General features: G+C 47.5%; 1 protein-coding gene across 5 annotated transcripts in view; it reads left to right on the top strand.

Moving 5' to 3' along the window:
- The first annotated feature begins 546 nt into the window (after positions 1–546).
- AGPAT4 (1-acylglycerol-3-phosphate O-acyltransferase 4) overlaps positions 547–13,055 on the top strand; it is a 126,433-nt gene continuing 113,924 nt past the window's right edge. For 3 of the 5 annotated variants that reach the window (XM_042940242.1, XM_042940243.1, XM_042940239.1), the window contains exon 1: positions 547–678. The gene's annotated coding sequence lies outside the window, so the exon portion shown is untranslated. Of the gene's footprint in view, positions 679–714; positions 738–779; positions 804–13,055 lie in introns of those variants that run through there. The other 2 variants (XM_042940238.1, XM_042940244.1) reach the window with 2 other exon arrangements.

Here is a 13,055-nt window from a genome sequence, read left to right as displayed (position 1 = left end):
CACTTGGACTTTCCGGCATTATTTCCTTGAAGGTGCTTCGGGGCGCCGGTGGGTGGAGAGCGATCTCCCCGCAGCCCCGGGCGTAGCAGCGAGGGCGGGGGGGATCGGAGAGCGCGGGCATCTCCCCCCCCCCCGCCCCCAGCAGACCCGCCGAGCGACCCGCGAGCCCGTTTGGGACCGTTTCCAGGTCGCCGCGCGGACGGGGCCGGAGTGCGTCCGGGCCGAGCCTGCAGGAGCCCTCGGGGCCCCGGGGATGCAACAGGGCGTGGGAGCCGCGGCAGGAAGAGAAGGGCCACCTAGCGGGCTTTGTTTCGGATTCCGGCAGGTTCCCCGAGCCGGAGGCTTTGGAACGCGAAGCCGACCGAGGAGGCACTTCCTTACACTAATTGCAAGGGGAAGGGAGTGACTCATGTTACACCGGCTCGTAGCTTCCCTCCCCGTAACTGCTAAATTGTAGCTTTAAAAGGAAGTGACATGGGGTGGGGAGAGACGTCAGCTGAGGACCACTTTTTTTTTTTTTTCCCGAAGGGTCCACCCCATGGGTGGAGTCTCGCTTTTTTCTTTCCAGTGTTGGCTGACTTACAGCTCCTATAAACTAGTGGCAATTTCTGCACCCCAGCCTGCTCCCTTTCAGTTTCTGGTTCCCAAGCCCATGTGCCAGGGGCCGCCAGCAAGGAGGTATGTGCCGTTCGTGCGATTTCCAGGCGACTTCACCTCTGGGCGTGGCGGATGTTTGTGTGTGAGTGTCTGTGTCTCACTGTTATCCTCTGCGGGGCTGGACCTCACTAAAACCTCTGGAAGGGGTAGGTACAGAACGAGGAAGCGTGGAAGGTGGAGAAGGAAGTCAGGCTCCAGTGGGGACGTGGAGGGGCAGAGCCTGGAAGGCACGGGGGCTCTGCAGCCACAAAAGGACCCTTCCTTTGTGCTCAGCTGGGCGAGCGTTCGTTTCCCGGTGGTGATTTCGAGCTGCCGTTCAGGGCTTCCTCCCCGCCCCCCTCCCCCTGCGGCCCCCTCCCCTTGGGCCGAAGCGTTTTCTCTGCGATAGATGAAGCTGGGGAGAAGGTTCCTGTTACAGATCGGTCTCCTGTGTCATGCAACACGTTCTTCCGTCCCTGGCGTTTCTATGGCAACCACAAAAAAAAAAAATACTCCACAAAAGGCAGCCCCCGATATCAATTGATTTATTTGTATTTCGTTCCGAGTTTGCTGCTTTCCGGACCCGGTTATGGGCTCCGCTTGCTAAAATCCAGCACGGCTTTGTGGCTACCCCCTCCTCACTTTCATTTTGGTTTTTCCCTATCGGAGGAGGGCTGGGGGAGGGGTGTTGTCAAGGAAACAGGCATTTGGGATTACCTCTTTATTTACTTAATTTTTGGCCTATGAATTTCTCCGTCATATCTAGGAATTATGGAAGGAAGGGTTCTGTGTTTATGCGAGTCCTCCGTTTCTGGTCTGTTTTAGGAAACCAAGACAGTTTTCTAGACGTGGTATTAATGCCATGAGCAGCCTAAGCAAGGGGCGAGCATGCACTTCTTTATAGGAGGTGAGGTCCTCGAGAAAAGTTTTAGAGGGTGTTTGAGGACCAGCGCTGATGGGTACGTTATTATCTGCCCAGGTGTGCCCCATCGCCCAAACATGCAAAAGAGGGTTCTTTGCTCTAGCCTGAACTTACTCAGCACAAAACCCAAGTTCAACAAGTCCGAGTGGGTTGACAAAAGGTAACTACTAGCAGGATTCTCTGTTTGGATTTTTTTGGTTTTGTTTCTGTTTTTCTTTGCACATCTTCCTTAAGTGGATCACCTGTGCCATCCGCTCTCATTAAGGTCAGGGTCCGTAGACCTTCTCGTTTTCAAAACCGGGAAAGCATTAACCCATCTATGATTATGAGGCAAGCGTCTGCAGTTGGAGAAAATTATCCTGAGAGGAGGGAGAAAGTGTGTGTGTGTGTGTGTGTGTGTGTGTGTGTGTGTGTGTGTGTGTGGGCAAGGATCAAAGTCCTAAGTTAAAGCTACTGAATCTTCTCATCCTTTATGGGGAGAAAAAGAATTGATTTTCAGGAAAAGTATAGAATACAAGAGAAAAGTATCATCTCTCTGGTAATAAGCAAAGTCAAATATGATTAGAATCAAGGACATGTCTGCTAGAAAGTCCAAATGGGCCTGTTAACAGGTGAGAGTCTTTTATTCAGTAAGTGTGAGGAAATATCTGATAACGGACACTATTTTCTTAATGGGCATATCCCGAGTTACAAGTTAGCCTTTATAAGATAGATCAATAGTCGTCTCATCCTCGATTCTTAAAATTATCTGTAATTTTAAATAAAGACTTGTGAAGGTCGCTCAGCCCTCCGAGTCCCTTCTCGTTCCTGAAACCAAAAACATTACTCAGAAACGTCAGGCTAACCCCTCAGCATGGAAGCAGGAAGAAGGGGTGGTTTTAATGAGGTTCTGTTTGCAGAGATCCTGACCTAAACATGCCATTATCTGGGACTTCTAAAACTTACTATAATGCAAGAGGTCTCAAGTATTTCAGATACAAAAGGGACCTGAAAATGAGGACTGCATGGCATGGCACGAGGCTAGCCAGAACCAAATGGAGTTAAAGCCAAGAGAACTAGTTAAAGAGCAAAAAGCAAAGTGTCGTTGAAAAGAATTTGAAAAGCGCCTGTTGGCACACCTGAGCACTTGAGTTGTGGGTTTTCCGATGCTCACAAAGAGCGTGGAAAGCAGTCTTGCTAAGTTACTGTTTTCCTAGTCTGAAAATGGTCCTCAGGGATGTAGATTTACCCCTTGACCCCGCAAAGCAGATGGATGGTGTGTGAGTCAGAGTCTGTGATGGGGGGCGCTCTGGAGTTTCCAGACCTAGCAGTTTCACAACAAAAAGCCTTCCGGCATGGAGTCCAGAGGGCAAGAATCGTTGGGAAGCACAGCCAGAAATAAATAAATAAATACTGTCCTATAAATGGACCCTGAGCAGAGCTTAAAAACATAATAATAGCCCTGACCTGGGGAAGGTCAGGGAGGCTATAGAGCAAAGCAAATTCAGGACGCCATGAAAGAGGCTGAATAGAGTTGGTTGGTTCCAAGGAAAGACCTTTTAACATTGGCGTCAGTTGCCGCTGAGTGGGGGCCTCACTCCAAGGCTCTGAACTGGGTGCCGTGAAACTGCGAAGAAAAGAGAAGTTGTGGTCTGGGCTCCCGAGTTAAAAATCAAGTTAAAAGTTAAAAATCAAGTCAAAAACCCAAGTTAAAACCAAACAGGTGTGAATGACGTGTGTGGACGTGCACAGGGCTGGAGGGGAGGAGACCAGGCAGGAGGGAGGTGAGAGAGAGCAGACGTGGTTAGTCTGAGAAGACCATGACCGGGAAGAGGATGTGATGGTTGGAAGGAGAAGAGAAACACAAGTCAAGGGGAATAAGACAACGTTGTCCCAGCTAACAGGGGGTTAGTTAGCTGGAGATGGTTCTCAGTTCTTGTCCCAAGTGGGGAGAAGCCCGTCTTTAGTGTGGAAATAAAGCAGGTATACCCTGTGCTGGTGGATATAGATTCAGGGGCAGAATTTTGTCTAAACCAGAGCAAGTAAGACTGGTAGAAGAAAGATGATGTGAGTAGGTGGTGGAATCATACCTCATCCACTGATTGTTGAGTTGAAGCTCAAGAAGTGAAGGCCAGACTTCAATCAAGTAAGAGATTTGGGACAGGGAGCCCCACATGCCCCTGTGACATCATCCTAATAATACCTACCATTGCCATCGCTTTGAATTGTGGGATGGTCAGATGAGCGTGGGGCCAACCTAACTACATTTTGTGCAGTCTGCCGTATTCTCAAAAGGAGGTCTAACGAGTTATGTGAAGACTCTACATTCACAGTTCTAAATGGTTTTTAATACCTAAATGTGTAGAGAGACCTATGTGATCAAGCCTGCTTAGTAATCATCCAACACTACCCAGAGCGTGGGCAACTCTAATTCAGTAGTCTTCGTCCAAGACAGAATCAGTTTGGAAATCAAGTTTTGGAACTCTGAAATTTGGCTTAATGTATGGACCAGGGAAGACCACAGCTAAGGCTGTGGGAAAGAGCAAGCTCAAATCAGGGACTCATTCTTTTAACGATATGCATTGTGCGTCTATTGTCTGTCGAGTGCTATGGACACAACTGTGAGCAAAACTGGATACAGAGTAAACGGCCACAGTTTTCAAATATCTGAAGCCTTTTCCAGGGAGATAATGTGACTTGCTGATCTCCATTTTCTTCTAATGACTGAGTAAGAGGAAATATCTCAAAACAAAAGCAATTTTTGGTGAGCATTATCGTGGGATGATCTGTCTAACCTATGTCTCCTCCACTTTTCAAGACACACTCTTGTTCCACCAAAGATTTTCTACCTGTTTTTGATTTTGTCTTCATTTTGTTACTCTAGTTGGGTTTGTTCCACTTCTTCCTTTGATCCTAAATCCTACTTTTCAGTCACCCTTCATTCATCCCTTTATACATTCATGCTTACATCATCCATCCACCCATCCATTACTCACTCACTCAACAAATGATATTGACTATCATGTGTCAGGCACTGTAAATGATGGATATAGCCATAAATAGGAAACTATTTCTTTCCTAAATAAGCTCAGGAACTAACGGGGAGAGAAATGTGGAAACAGCCCCTTAAACCAGAAGGTGTTATCTTTGAGAGATGCATTTATTGGCTAATGGTGCTGCATTCTTGTTTCATTGAACAAATTTATACATAGATTGTGCTGGGCAGAGAATGAAAGAGTGGTTAGCTGTTGGCCATTGTCCATGTTAAAGTTTTCTTGTATCTTTCACACTGGTTGAGCTTATGGCTGGTGTCAGTAAACATTTGTTGATTAATGAAATGGGAAGAGGTAGGATTTCTGACCCAGGAGCCATAGAGGAATAGAGTCCAGAAGACTTACATGTTCTCTTTCTGAAAAGTACAAACTGAGCCTTAATCTCTCAAAGTTCCCGCATAGCGAGTTACTTGTAGACTTCCATGGGACTATAGCTCCCTCCAGATGCACTCAATGTATAGCATTTTTAAAAGAGAAACTCCCCCCTTCATCAAAATTATATGGCCAGTGGTTTACCAGAGAGCCTCTTGTCATTTAGAGCTAGGTTTCCCATAACATTGCAAGTCTATGTCTCCTTCCTACAAAACCTAGATTTAGGTTTCAGCACCTTAAATCTAAATATCCAAAATACAGAATGTTAAAACTTTGTTGGAGTACTCCTGTTTATATTTCCTGAGGTCATGAAGCTCCTCTTAGAATTGTTTTGTGCCCACTTGATTTCCTACCTTCATCATGGAATTTATATGGGCAACCTAAAGAAGTTCTTCTGGAACACCACCCTCCTCTGCTTGTCAGACCTTCAGAGAAAACATTTAGCAAGTTCCCCTTCTTAGTTATTTTGATCTCATATGAGGTCAGCTTCTTCCTCCAGCATGAAGTTGTTGCAGAGTTCCAGATAATTCTGGTTGGCATAGATTTCTCCCTTCTGAATTTGGGTTGTACATAGTAGCTATTTCATGGTCATTTCTATGTGGGCTCCTACAAGAGAAGAGGCCACATTTTGGACTTCTTAGGAGTCTGAAGCTGATCACTAAAATTTCTGCAGAAGGTTATCGCTCAGTCTGGGGGATGACAGGTAACTTGCAGAAGCCATCAGAGATGTTGAGGTGACCAGCCAATCTGTAGGCTCTCTGAGAACGCTTATAGCCCGCCTTCACGAGGACTTCCTGTGTCTATTACAGAGACCTCCCATGTATCAATTCACTTGATCCTTCTAACAAACGAAGCAGGTAAAAGTTTTCTTACTTTCCATTTTACAGATATAGAAGGCAAAGATTAGTGAGTTATTCACCTGGTTTCATAATAAGTAACGGAGCTAAGATTTGAACCAAGACCATAGCTTTCCCGAGCCCAGCTTGGAACCACTGTGCCCTCCGTATGGCTGGTTGGCATTGTATCCATCTGTCTGTGCCCAGGGCCAGCGCGGTGCTGCATGCTGAACAGACACGCAGCAAACATCTCTGACATAATCATCAGATCTCCACCATGCAGACCTTCCCCTGTATCCCTTTCGTCTTAGTTTTTGGGAGCTGCAGAAATACTGGAAGAGAGAGCAGTGGTTTTGAACTTGGGGAAAAACCAGTAGCAGAATGTATAAGACACGCTACTGTGGTTTTCAAGGAGCTTGGCTGTTCTGGTTTAGCCAGGGAAGTGATCTGGTGGGGAAGGGGAAGGGCCCTGTTGCTAAAATATCTGAACGACAGTGCACGGCATCACATCAAATTAAATAGGAACTGTTCTCAAAACACATTTTTAACCAAGGGTTGAACTTTGCTTAGAAATTGCTCTTAAGGACACCTGTGGTGGCTTCTTGAAAGGCTCCCAAGGCTGTGGGTGGAGAGTCCGACTCTCTTTTCTGCTGTTGATTGCCAACAAATCTATCACCGAGTGTAAAGGCAGAGTGTCATCTGGGAAGACATTGCCTGTGCTGATCTCAGACAAACTTTGAAATAAGACCTGGTGAAATGAATTGATGGGGAGGGAAATTTGGTCTTTTTCCCATCTCCATCGGCTCCCTCGTGAGCTGTCACCTCTCTGTGGGCAAAGGTTAACCCAGGCTGATGAAATTTTAAAGAGTCTGTCCGTACCAAGTGCTTCTTCCCAGAATGCTGCCGCTCTCAGCACACAATCAGTGCAGTCCCCGAACCTTCCTACTGGGACCAGCTCATGCCCCCCTTTTCTTTCTTCTGCTGTGGGGAAGGGCAGGTTGCATGGAGATATGGCGACAGCTTCTTTCCCCAAATGTGCACCACCCTTTGGGTCTGTCTCTCAAACTTCTGGCCTCTGTTTTCCTCCATCCCATCATACATGCTTTAGGAAACTCACTCGAGATGCCATTACGTTATATGACAATTCAGTCTTTATGGTTCTATCCTTTTTATTTTTTTGTTTTTTTTAAGTTTACTTATTTATTTTGAGAGAGAGAGAGAGAGAGAGAGAGAGAGAGCATGAGTAGGGGAGGTACAGACAGAGGGAGAGAGAGAGAATCCCAGGCAGGCTCTGCACTGTCAGCACAGAGCCCGATGTGGGGCTCAAACACATGAACTGTGAGATCGTGACCTGAGCTGAGATCAAGAGTCAGATGCTGAACCCACTGAGCCACCCAGGCGCCCCTTTATGGTTCTATCCTAATGACTGCACTGGGTGCTTCCTGGTGGACTGGGGTTTTCTAACTGTACTGTTTCTTGCACAGAGCAGTGTCTGGCATTGAATGGGTACTGTAGCCTAGAGAAAGGTGGGCGCAAGGAGTCAGGGGTCAGATGGCCCCCGCCAGGACTTCCCAGGCTGACTTTCCTTGAGGACCAATTCTCAACCTGGGCACTGTTGACATTTTGGGCCAAGTCATTCCTTGTTGTGGGGCCTTGCTGTGCACTGCGGGATGTTTGCATGCCAGTAGTCACCTCCCCACCCCAGGAGTGACAGCCAGAAACATTCCAGACTTTGTTAAATGTACTCTGGCAGGGGGAGTTACCTGCCATTGGGAACTCTAGGGAACTCTTACATCTGACGCTCAGAAACCCGGTTAGCTGGCTGGTGATCTAAGAGAACTCATCTCTCAGGACTAACTCGCACTCACCAGCTTTATAACAATGGCCCCAACCAAAGGGGCAATTCGTTCATTTAAATCAATTGATACGAATTGAAAAATAATAAGAACACAGGTGTAAGCACAAAATAATCAAATGTGGCTCCCTGCCCAGGATTCCATTTAGGTCGCCCCTACCCCTCAGCTGGCTGAGCCCAGGGTGGGCAGGGGGGCTAAACTTTGGGTGGGACAACCCACTCCCCAGTCCCGGTGGGATGGATTAACATATGTAAGGAAAGAGTTGTGAGAACAGCTCAGTATTCCTGACTTCTGGTGAGTCTGCTGGGATTTACTGATTAATTCCCAGTTTCTAGGCCAACCAGTGTGCTCCCCACCCAGGTCTCCCTCTTTTTATTTGCCTCTTAGTACCCACCTCCAATTCTGTAGGCATTTCAAGCCTCTCCTGCCTTCTCACTGAAGCCAGAGGGTCACTTTTATTGCTGGTCCTGGGACCAGCTCCTACTTCAGGTAAACCCCCCCCCCACCCCGCCTCGGCATCCCCAAGGCTCCCCAACGGCTCCCCAGCAGCTCTCCAGCCCGGTGCCGGCAACGGTAGGCGTCTAGTCTGTCCAGGTGTTGTGTCTGCCCTTCTCCTCCCTTCTTCCTTCCAGGACCAGAAAGATGGGCTTGGGGGGGTGGGGTCTATTCTTCCAAACTCCCACACAATTCCAGAACCTTCTCACAGCATTCCTTCCTGAACCCTTGTATCCAGCCTATGGTTGGCCAAGCACTGAAGGTACAGAGATGAACCAGACGGAGTCTGCCCATGGGGATAAGACAGACTATTAAAAGCATTGCATACACTTGCATGATGTGCTCTCTCCCATAACTTCCCTGGATCTTCTTTCAGGGTTAAAGGACCTTCCATAGCTTCAAAATGAGCAGAAATTCTACATCTTAACCCCTGAATCATGTGGAAATTTAAGAAGTTACTTAAGACCAAATAATCTAATGAAAGTTTTGTGGTGTCACTAAAATCCTCATTTGGCCTCCATTTCTAGCAGAATAATAGGGTTAAAGTTTAAGTAGGGGAAACAGGGAGAAAGGACTGCGGAGATATTTTAAATGTGCCTGATTGTTTTAATTATTTATATTGGGTCCAATTTTAGCTAGATTGAGATTTCATCCCCCCTCCCCTTCTTCCACTCCTTCTGTCTTCTCAAATGGTTGAATCTGTGATTTGCCTTTAAGACAGTCTGGTCTTAACAGCTTCCCCTCCGGCCTGGTTCCCCAGAGAAGATGTACCTGTCTTGAACATGTGCTTAGCCAGGCTGGGATCTAGTTGTTCCCTGTGGGTGTTGGGCAAGCATTGAGTTGCAATTTCCCAAGAATGGTTATGCTATGTGGCCCACCCTGCCTGCCTCTCTGGGCAGGGAGAGGATTAGCAGGTGGGGAGTCAAGGTGTCCAGTCCTTGTCAAAGGCCACAGGAATATTTCATTAGCGAGAATCTGGTGACTGTCCCGCCTCCTTCCCTAGACACTTTCTGCTGGGCCACAGAGACTGGGGGTCTTTTCGGGACAATGAGAAGCAGCACGGCACAAGGGAGGACCAGGGCAGGGTAGCAAAGCCTGGGTTGGGGCCCCAGTCCTAGCCACCTACTTCCTTTCAGTGGGACCTTGGGCTTCTTGAAACTAGGAGTTGTCTCTTGGTGGGTACTGTCCCTGGCACCGGGAGGTAGCCTCACATGTCCTGTGGCCTCATTTCTCAGTCTGGTCAGGGAGGAGTCCAGGCGTAGATACAAACATCTTCAACCACCCACAGGTTGGGGTCCTATTGGGGAGTGTGCCAGCAATTGTGCTGAGCTGCGGGAGAGACTGGGCCCAGGTCACCCAGGCATCCGTTTTGCGGAAAGATCTAAAATTTATTTTACTTTAAAAAAGACAACAAAGATGGATGTGCCATGATATAACACACAACATTTACATGAATTTTTAACACAAAACACGCTTGATTGTTTGGACGGCTTGAGGCCATAGCTCCAGACCTTTTGGAGTTAGCTTCCTCTGCTAAAGGGAACATTTCTGCAGAAACTTCTAGAGTGCTGAGTCGGATGATCTCTAAGTGACTTTGTGGGAAGGAAGAGTCGATATATTGTGCTGTCCCTTCCAATGCCTTTCCTCTTTACCACTGTCACTAAATGAGGAGTCTTGGGGATGGGATGGGGTGGGGGGAAGCAGGGTTTGAGTCATCTCTGAGAACTGGCCTGCCTTGACTCTGTTTTCTCCTCTCTCTGTTCCTGATGGTATAACTGATGGGGGGTTGCTTGGGTCTCTTTTTGGCTCTGGTCACCCACCACCCACCTTTTTGGCCTTTCCTCCCTTCTACTGGAATAACCCCATCTCTGGATTAGCACAGTGCCTTGTTCTGTTCTTTCTAATGTCTCTTCCTCTCCCATTGCCTTGACTATCTCTCGAGTAAGGAGTTACTTTAACTCCTACTGCCTGCAGCTATCTTTTATCTTATTGTCAGTTTATGATACATTACTTCCCATCCTCATAAGTATTTCTTTCATTGGGATTATCTTTTGAAATTTGGACGAAACAGGCAAGTAAAATTTGCCGATTCTAATCCCAACAAGCTGTCATAAAGGTACCCATTACTCCACACTCTCCAGTGGGGAGAAAAATAACCTAAGTCAAACCTCTGTAAATAAGAAGGCTGGATAGACCTTGTTGTAATAGAGGGAAAGAGGAGAACCTGACACCTAACTACCCTCAATAAACCACTTTTTTTCCCTTTCCAGTTAAACTTTGTTGGAGGAAAAAAAAAAATCTGAACTGTGGACTTTGCCCAGGCATAAGCAAACCATGTTTTATTTGGTATATTCGAGAATAATAAGGAAGAAGGGTCGACCTCGTGTGTGTGTGTGTGTGTGTGTGTGTGTCCGTACTCTTCTTGAAACCATGTTATTAGGCCACCTGGCTGGCTTGGTTGGTAGAGCGTGTGACTCTTGATCTCAGGGTCAGGAGCTCGAGCCCCACATTGGTTGTAGAAATTACTTAAGTAAATAAATCCATATTCTTAAGCATAGATATGCTGTGTCACTTGGCCCAACATTTCACTGAAAATGCGAATAACGCTGTGAAATTATTAGGCTGCTGTGATGTCTGCACATAAGAAGTCTTACCACATATTCCAGTGCAATGTATATTTGCATATTTGTGTGACACAGGATGGTGCGACCTGCATTATGGTGTGGAGCCTGTTGAAAGTAGAGAAAAGGTACTCTGTGACCACAGGGGGTTTATTATCTAATTTAGTTTAAACCAGCAAGTCTGCCAAAATGCATTCCATTTAGGAGATGGTAGAATATCTACTTGGGGACGGATTCGACCATTTGGAGCCAGCCCCAAATCTGTAGTGGGAAATAATTATTGTCAAAAGACTATGTACTTTATGAGGCCAGATCTGATTTTACCCTGAACCTACGGCGTGTATAATACCGAAATTACTAGCTTAACAAGGGTGGTCACCTGTTTGCCTGCGTAAATTGTGAAAAAGCAACCACGATAGCAAGGTAGGAAAAGAAGGAATGGTCGACTGAAAAAACTTGTCCAGGGGCGTCTGGGTGGCTCAGTCGGTTAAGCGTCCGACTTCGGCTCAGGTCGTGATCTCACAGTTTGTGGGTTCGAGCCCCGCGTCGGGCTCTGGGCTGATGGCTCAGAGCCTGGAGCCTGCTTCCGATTCTGTGTCTCCCTCTCTCTCTGCCCCTCCCCAGCTCACACTTTGTCTCTCTCTCTCTCTTAAAAATAAATAAACATTAAAAAAATTTTTTTTAAGATCGTCCATGGTTGAGACACACTCACGTCCGGCAGAACCGAGGTCCTGAGCCGTTGGCGTGGTGTCTAACCTACTCCATTTACTAAGGGAGGAGAGTCCAGATGCTAGTGGAAGAGAAGTTGCCATCAAAAACAAAGAACGGTTTTGTCAACTTTAGTTCTAAATTTTCGCTTTGCCGAAAATTATTTTCACTCAAAAAGAAAGTTGTCCCTGGTTCACAGGGGTGACGAAGCTGATGGCTACACGTAAAGTCCAGGTGGCCAGCTGCCTGCCCTTGGGCCGTAGCCCTCCTGCGCGGAAGCCGAGCTCTGAGCTGGCCATCCAGGTCCAGATGGAGTCTCCTGGAGCGTCTGCTCCCTGTTCTCAGTCTCCTTCCAACCTCAGACTCCAGTGGAAGGAAAGGAATCAAAGGAAGAAAGGGTGAGCCTCCGTGGAGCTGGCCTGCTGACCTGGCAGGCTCGGTCTTTGATGCAGAGGCAGAGATGGGGACGCAGCCACAGGTGGCACGGAGGGAGGACGTGGCTCTAGCCAGCTACATCTCACCCCCTGTACTCCCGTCCCCAGGCCTCCGTGGCAGAGCCTTGCCCACGTTCTCAATCTTGCCTGCCTGTTAGAATTGCCTGCCTTGGACCAGCTGCTTGAGTCTCTGGTTCCTCAATTTAAAAAAAAAAAAAAAATGTTTTCTAGGTGATTCTGAGGGGCTGGGAGAACAGGAGCCGGGTGACAGAAAGAGGGTGGCTAGTAAGACAGTGACTGGGCAAACAGAAACCAGAACCAGGAGACAAGCAACGGGGATGATGATGATAGCCACATTTACGGTTATCATGTGCCAGGCAGGGTTCCAGAAACAGCTAATCTTCACCATGACCCCGTGAAGTAGGACCTACTGTCTCCATCTTACCGATGAGGAAACTGAGGTTAAGTAATCTGCCCGGGGTCGTGGAGCCCGTAAAGGCAAAGCAGCTCTTTGGCTCTTGAGTCCCTGCCCTGGTGTTAAGGCTGATAACTTTCCCTGACACAGCCTCTTCAGATACCCAGTCTGCAAGGTTCCGTGTTACAAGAGTGCAGCAAGGAGCTCAGAGCCTACTTCGTAACTCAAACAAAAGGAATAAAGCGGATGAAACCAGTTGCAGGAAATCCCCTCATCCCTGATTTTGTTTTGCCTTGTGTTTTGCCCGGCACCTCTTGGATTTCACTTTAATGTGGTGGTAGAAAGTCATAGCAGAAAGAGTCGGGAAGGTTCTATCATCTCTGACCGACATATGTTCCTAGGATGGAGATAGAGTTACATGACTGAGTTTTCCCACGTCAAGTACAGCTTGGTGGCATTACGTTATCAGCTGGAGCGATGGAAAGTAAAATGTCCCACCTGCCTGTGTGAAGGCTGCTTCACTAACGAGGATGCCCCGATCTGGGTGCTGCGTCACAGCTCCATTCCACTGACATTGTGTCAGGTTATTCATACGCGGTGAGCAGGGTGTTTGTCTGGACCAGTGTGGTGGATGTGACTGACCACTGAAGTCATTCACGTTACGAATCTTTGCTGAGCACCTGCCACGGCCAGGTCCACGCGCTGGACACCGTGGATACAGACGAAAG

The sequence above is a fragment of the Panthera leo genome, chromosome B2 (assembly GCF_018350215.1).
Source record: "Panthera leo isolate Ple1 chromosome B2, P.leo_Ple1_pat1.1, whole genome shotgun sequence".
Classification (NCBI taxonomy): domain Eukaryota; kingdom Metazoa; phylum Chordata; class Mammalia; order Carnivora; family Felidae; genus Panthera; species Panthera leo.
Note: the sequence above shows the minus strand (reverse complement) of the source record. Positions and strands in the feature narration are given on the sequence as shown.